Raw genomic sequence first — 8,165 nt, 5'->3', positions numbered from 1 at the left:
TGCCGAGCAATTTACCGCGTTCGAGAATATTGAAGGAAAACCAAAAAATATATCGCCAACCGCGCACGAGTTGGTTTTTTGTATTCCACCTCGCAAGGAAAACCATAAAGAAATCTAGCCGAACAATTAGCGCTTGTCGGAAAATAGCCCTTTAGCACATACTCGTGTAACGTACACGGTTTAGGGATGTCACTTTTTTTTCTTTTTTTTTTTTAATTTCCGTGGTTCATGCCCACCCACTCCTTCTGCAAAGCAGCAGATACAGAAAGCCTCGCTATAGAAAGAGCGCGGAGCGTTAACGAGTGTCTATCGACACCGATACGACTGCCAGCGCAGTTATTTGACCATTTTTCCCTCTTTTATCGATGCATCGCGCCACAGTTGGCCCATCTACTCGAACCTATACATACGAAAGGGGAGGGGGGTCAGAAAAGTTGAGGTGCTCGTGTGAACACGCTCTCGTATCGATATGACGTTATCCAATTAAAAAGGCGGCCTTTGTGCGACCGGAGCTCTACTGCTGCTGTCACATCCAGTCGCCCTCTCCCCGCGCGTAGCCGACTCGGGTTCCCCGTGTGTATATATAAATACACATGCACGTGTGTGCACGGCTTCTCTTTGGCCGCGAACCCGATCGAACCCCTTGGAGCTCGAGCGCGAGCTTCCAATTAGCGGGTTCTAGCCAAGCAACTTTTGCTGAATTACTCAGCTTATGGAACCCACCCCCCCCCCCTACTCCCTCCTATGTTTCAACACAAGCGTATATCCCGTGATGCTCCTCTGTTGGCTCGCCCTCGATCACACTCGGAGCTATCCTCCATGCGCACCCGGTTAGTACGCGCCTTTTGCCTGCCCCCTCCCACCAGTTTGCTGCTTATTTTTCTGTATGGCTCACGTATGAGACGATCGTTGAGCATTTATATGAAAAAAAAAAAAAAAAACTGTTGCTGTAATCGGATCGAAGTCAATCCTCAACCGGAAAGGCTGAAGAAATCCTGAAGTTGATTTTAAATTTTTCGTCTCTTCGACGGATTGTAGTGGACGGTTTTTCATTGGCGCCAAGTTTCGACGGGCCCTCGGTTCTTTTCTCTCCCTTGAAAAACCAGTTGTATCCAGGGTAACAGAAAGCCGTCACCGTTAACAGCCTTCCCCTATACATATATACATACACCTTCCCTCTCTCGTGTAGTACAGCGGCCATTAGCGTGCGCGTGTTTTCACGTCCGGCTAATTAGATCAAATCAGCGGCGAGGTCGTGTAACTACAGCCGGCGACGCGACGCTCGGACGGTGGGGGGTGAAATAGTGCGGTGGCACGAGAGACGCCGCGATTTATGGTCGGGCGAGCCAAAGCGTGGGTGGAGGCGGTAATGTAGAGCAAGCCGATCTCTCGGGCTCGCGCGCTATATACGCATACTTACCTATACCTATATTGTACGTGGGCGTGTATAGAGCTTTCGTAAAAACACACGCGCTGGCTAATAGCCCATCACCCGCGACTCCAATACTCCACGCGCGTTGGACTGGTTGCCGGTTCGTCGGGCGACCGTGTATATATGTATATTATACGCGTTAACGGCCAAGCTGTTTCGTGGCCACGTGGGGATTTTTGCGTATGTGATCGATGAATTTACATGTGGCTAATCTTTGCCGGGTTTAACGAAGCAGTGAGAGACAAACAGCCCGGCGATCGAGGAGTTTCCGAATTGCGACGGTGATTGCCCGTGGCCCCTGTGACAAAAAAAAAAAAAAAAAAGAGGGGGAAAAGACCGATGGAATAAAAAAAACAAACAACAAAGCCAGCCGAGTATGTCCGGACTCTGGGGGAAAATTAATACCAGCACGAGTGTGGGTATTCACGTCGAGTGTAGTAGATTTTTTTTTGATAAAATCAGTCGATACAAAAGTAGGTATAAATTCAAATGATGGACGCCTCGCGTGAGGCTATTTTTATTTTCACGCGCTCGTGTACGTTTATTACAGGTTATTCGGTTGAACAGCGCATCCGTACATATTGTACACGTGGAAGTTTTCGGGCATCCGAGTCCACTTTGAGCCCGAGCTTCAACGTGTAGCGGCTCGACTATTTTTTTGTTTTTTTTGTTTTTTTGGTTGTTACAGTTGGAGTCACGCTCCCGCCTATTACACACACGGGGGTGCAGACAAATCATACGCCACGCGTCCGTTTTCCGCGGTACTGCAGCCGTACCAGCGGTCAATATTAAATTTCTTCTTTTTTATTATTTTTTTTTTTTTTTTCATTGGCCTCCTCCCGCCGATGCGTTCAATTTGCCGTTAACAATGGCCTGGTTTACCCGCGCGTACGGAGAGGCGAGTTTGCGCCGCTCAAATACTGCGATTGATGGACTCTGCGAGAGAGAGAGGCCGGAAAATGACCGCGTATGCATATAGGTGCGCGAGTCGGGGAAAAATGTAACAACGGGATTCAGTTCCGTCATCTCGGAGCGCTCCGTTACCCTCTCAATGGAGGATTCTCGTGATTCGACCTTTTTTTTTCTAATGTCATCACTGCGGTTTTTCATGGGTAAAAGAGCATTTTCTGTTGGTTGCGTTGGTTTGTTTTTTTCTAAAACTTTTATCAAAAGACGGCATAAGTGTTTTTTCATTTAATTATATCATACGAATTAATTTCTTTTGATACAAGGATGTAAAGACATGTGTTTTTGGGCTACGTGCTGATGCGTATACGTATTTCTTTGCTTATTTCAATGAAATTTTCAATTGAGGTCAAAATGATCGTTTTTATTTGCATGTTAAATATTGTCGAGCGTATAATTAAGAGATAGCAAAATAAAAATTTCTTATGTATGATAATTTACAGTATTTTTGTACTTGATTTGTCAATAAAAAGCTGCGATGAAACAAAAGTTAAAATGGTTTTTATCAAAACAGAGATAAAAAAAGAATAAAGCTATTTTTAATACTTTCGCAAATACGAGTAAATAATATCAACACGGATATCCCAGCCCTGTAGAGTCCGAAAAATCAATTGTTATATAATGAAACTAGAACTAAAAACTAGAACTGAAATTCGCGGAAAATCCAAGGAGTATACATTTTTCTGGTCATTTTGACGATTAAAACATAAAAAAAGTATCCAAATGAAAATCGGTTCACTCGTGAAACCGTATGCTGAACCGTTCAATTATTGCATCGGGGGCCAATACTTTATTTTCTTGGAAAAGGCTCCCTCCTACGTTTTTACACAGGTTTCCCAAAGATAGATGTAACTCCGCAGATACGCGCTCACAATTGATTTTTACGAAAAAAAAAAAAAAAAAAAAAAAAAAACAACGATATAGTCAGCAGCGAATTCAATCTATTCACAAAATTTATATACGCGTTACTCGAAAAAAAAAAAAAAAAAAGAAGTCTCTTCTAAAACAAAATCTTGGTAAATTAAATAAACCCCTCGAAATGGCTTTGTGCATACGCACATACGTGCACGAGAATAAATTTCATTACCTCTATAGCTCGGCACTTTTGTTCCGAAACTTTATACTGTATGAAAATTGATTGAATTCGAGTGAAACCCTCCTCCCTCCCACCGATCGACCACTCGGACACGAAAACCTTAAAGTTCGGCGATTCTACTTTTTCGTTTGTTTTCAGAACGCACGGGCAAAAAGCCGCAGCAGCAACCTTTTAAGCAAAAACCAGGTAATAAAAAATGAATCGCGAGAGAATCGATCGAGCGCCTAATGATCATCGAAAAAGTCGCCACAAAAAAAAAATATATATATATATACCTACACACGTATAATACGCAAGGCGTTCAAGCGCGAGGAGTGGAAAAATTGAGTTGTTCCGTGTTGTAGCCCCAAGAGAGGGGGAGGAGACTTTAGCACACATTCTGCCCAGTCACGCCGGTCGATGAAGCTATTCGTCACGGGCCACGCGGCCGTAATTACGCGTCGTTAATTATTTTCGCGTAATCCGGCTCCCCCCCCCCCTTTGCCACGTCTTATACACACGTACACAGTCCGACGTCAAATTCAGATCCTCTCGGTGGCGCGTACTTGATTCGCGTGCACGGGGAGATGCGATCTCTCTCTCTCGCCCTACCGCGAAATTTATGCGGTATGAAAAAAAAAAAAAAAAAAAAATCACCTCCAAATGACTGGCTTAATATTCACTGACGGAAGGGCAGGGGTAGAGAGGGGACCCACTGCAAGCCATAAGGAATTATTGTCGAGGACTTTATCGCGATGAAATTTTCTTTGGCCGCCTAATAAATAACCCCCCCAACTCCTCGCTCCGCCACGTGCCTACTTGTATAACATACATACACCTATTATGTATACACTTTGGTCCGCTTCTCGTTCTCGTACTTTCTCTCTATTTATTTTTCCGTTTGTGATTCACCGTCGCAAACGACACTGTGATTTTAACGCTAGAGACATGAATAAAAATTTCTTTTGCTCCCATACATTAACTGTGTAGTCGATCAGCGTCGAAAGTAACTGGAAAGTAAGAGCGATTCGACTGTTAATAAAATAAGGGAGGAGGGTGAAGAGGCAGCATATATATGTATAATTATATACAGTAACGTGTGCGGGAGATGTAAGTGGAAAGGGTGTGGGAGGCACTTAGCGTCCGACCGCGTCCAAAACTTGGCCATTACGTCTCTCGGACGAGGGAGGATTTCGAGCGGAACTCGGGCATTTCGCGACATTTCCATATTCCGCGTGGAGAGCCAGAAATGCCAGTCGCTCCGAGCCGTATGTACATACAAGTGAGGGAACTTTCCGATCCGAGTGCAGAATGGAAGATAGAGTCCGTTTTGTGTCCCTCTTCTTCTTCCACTTCTCGATCCTTTGAAAATCCTCGAATTTCGCGAAATGGCCATCATGTGCACCATACGGATACTCCCCGTTTTTTTTGGTTCGATGACTTTTCGGGTAATCAAAAGTTGACCGTGACTATACATAGCTAAGCTTCAAAAGTATAGTTGAGCACTGGTCGAAGAGCTTGGGACGTATATATAACCATGACTCCGCCAATTATTTTACAAATTAAAATTCCTCGGAAAAACAAAAGATACCCACGAGCTGGAACAAAGTAAATTTTACAAGCCATGCGTGAGACGTAACACGAGTCCGGCCGAAATTTTTTTTTTTTTTTTTTTTTTGCTCGTTAGACGCGCATCGAGGAAAAACGAAAGCTACACGCCCAAAATGACTTTGTCGCGGAGCGAGCCTGAAGGAAAAATATAACTGAGAATCGCCACAGCTAATTAGTAACAAAAGCCAGGACTCTGAAATCCATCCTCAATAAACTCCCTCTCTCTCTCTCTCGCGCGCGCGCGCGTTTTCATCTACTCCTTTTTCGAGCTTTCATTCAGCGTCGCGGAAAACGACGTGAAATAATAAACAAGAGTAAATTAATTACGCTCTTTACTAGAGCGGAAGGAGCTTCTTCCCAACCCCCTCGCCTCACCCACTCAAGCTGCACACATATATATATATACACGCACAAGCTGTATATACACTCTCCGTGTGGGTATGCACAGAAATTCAAATTCAAAGTGCAAGGAGAAAGAGATACTACAGAGTAAACGAGCAAAAAAGAGGAGGAGGTGAAGCAGCGCCCGTGTGGAAGTAAAGCCCGTCTTAATTACTGCGGCAGGAGGGCCTCGGACGTCTAATTAGAAATAGCTAGCCGGCTGGCGTACATACACACACATATATATATTAAGGTGAGTACAGCACTGGTATCGGTAACCCCCGCATACATATATATACATATACACATGTATTTACGTGCAACAATACGTATACGCGATACAGCTGCAGCTCATACAATAATAGTACTGCCTCTGTTTGTTCAATTTTCAGGGATTTCTATACAGGACGAATCATCACGGGCAACAAACGCAACCAGCCATCGAACAAAGGGATCCAGAGGGATCCTTACAAACGATTTTCAGCTAATTTGGGCACCCTCCCTCCCCCCCCCCTCTCTCTCTCACTCTGATCGTCCTTCTTGTACCTTAACTCGTCCGCGTCGATTGTTGGACAAATTTATTTATAGCCTTAGCTCTACATTGTACTCTTGTGGTTAAATGTAAAGTAACAATTTTTTAAGCACTTAATCCACAAAAAGATGTATGTTTCGAGCAGGAAAGATTTATCCCCGTAAACAGCTGTATCAGTCTTTTTAACTCGTGACGATGAAGAGTTCGACCCAAGGAAAATGGAGATACAGCGACTATTATGTACGAAAGGAGCTTGCAATTCAAAAGAAAAGCTCACACACGTGCCACCCAGCTCGTTCGGCCGGGGTAATTTCCTAATGTAGGGCCTCCGCGATTCCAGAGCCCTCTCGTCCTTACACTCGCTCGCGACAGCTGTAGAGGGCTATTAGGTGATTGTGTCCTAAATAAAATATCACTCTCGGGAGAATCGTCGTCGTCTTTGCCAACCACTCAAAATAATAATAATTGCTCTCGGGCTGTACATGTGATACGGAGTCTCTCTTCTCCTTTCTCAATATGTCTCCTGCTCTTCGTCCTGTCCTCCCGCTCCCTGGTGCACGCATAATACCCTTGTTCCTTCGCTCCTTTGCTGTCTGTCGTTTGCTCGTCCTTTCGCGGATGTGTACACGACCGATTTCGCGAAAAAACCTCCGCCACAAATATGGGTCTGGAAAAGTGAAAGTGCATTTTTTTGTACACCTATGATTATCCGAAACAGGTCGATCAGAAAAGAAAAAAAACTATGGTAAATAAATTTTCTCTTGCAGTTGAAAAATCTCGAATCTCATGCGCCACTAGAGGACTTTTTAATGGAATACCTCACGTATATGCACCTATACACGGGTATCGGAAGAAAATAAAAGTGCGTTGGATACGTCATGTACCTAACGCACCCTCGAACCAAGTGCGTTCACTAATATGGGGAAGGTTGAATTGGACCGTACAACCATAACACATTACACTGTAGCCAAAATCGAAAAAATTCGTACATTGATACTACCCCCCTAGTACCCATTGCGTATACCATCCAGGCCACTTTGCGTTATCAAATTTTTTTTGCGCGTCTTTTACCCCACGCGTTCTTTCGCGCGTCTCTATACGATCTTGAATTGTTTACCTATATATGCATGATGGGCCATCAGTACTCGCATACGTATCTGTACGCGTGTCACGATATATGTATATGTATATATAGTGTATACGCACGACACCTTGACACACTCTCCTATTACGAGGGTGTAGTTGTCGTTGCGCGTAGGGATATATAATGAAGCGGAACGCAAGTCATACGGGATGGACGTCATCAAATGCGTGAAAATATAAGACACAACCGCACACGGACACACGTGTATTTACCAAGTACCACTATCTAGTTTACCCTCCATTGTATACATAATATACAGGTAGATATGGCGAGATAGAGAGAAAGAGACTGGGAATGTCAGAGAGAGAGAGAGAAATATAGTTAACGTCCGCGCGAGCGAGTGTGTATTTTGGCGCGCTCTCTTGTAATAGCCACGCTAATTAGAAGCACCCACGCGGAATAATTAGAAAATAGACCAAAACCCTACAGCTCGAAAGGTGTACGCGAGTATACGTGTGGATGGGTGTAGGTATATTTTATTGTACTGTGAGGACTTTTTGCCTCTCCCCCCCCCCGCTTATATACTTTTCCATCCTAGCACGTTTCTCTTTACAAAATCTTTATTGTAATACAACCAGCGCCAATTGTTCCAACTCCCCCATAACCCACTAGCATTACTGCGCTTGTCTTAAATGTAATTGTTTATTTAATTCGACTTCGTTATCGCCATCATCGTGAATAAGATGAACAGGTATACACGAAACGACTAATGTTATCACAACATAATTATGCACTTCCCAGCCCCCGGTTGCCCGTCTTTCTGTTCCGCGCATTTAATACAGCTGTACCGTCCTGAGAACTATGTGTAACAACAATAACAATTGTTACGTAAAATCGCTTTGATTAATTCGCTACGCCACAAGTGTACAATGTGATTGCGTAACCGTGTGTCCTTCAACGCCATGACAGGTATGTAACTACTTTGATGCGAATCTGCGTTTACGAAGGCCGCTTCTACGGTGTCTCTGATGAATCGATCTATAATCGGAAGAATTAAATTAAAAAAAAAAAAAAACAGTGTTCC

Source organism: Copidosoma floridanum, unplaced genomic scaffold, assembly GCF_036245765.1.
Source record: "Copidosoma floridanum isolate Cflo_tuat_1 unplaced genomic scaffold, Cflo_Japanese_pri ptg000013l, whole genome shotgun sequence".
Lineage (NCBI taxonomy): Eukaryota > Metazoa > Arthropoda > Insecta > Hymenoptera > Encyrtidae > Copidosoma > Copidosoma floridanum.
The sequence above is the reverse complement of the archived record's forward strand: the minus strand, read 5'-3'. Positions refer to the sequence as shown.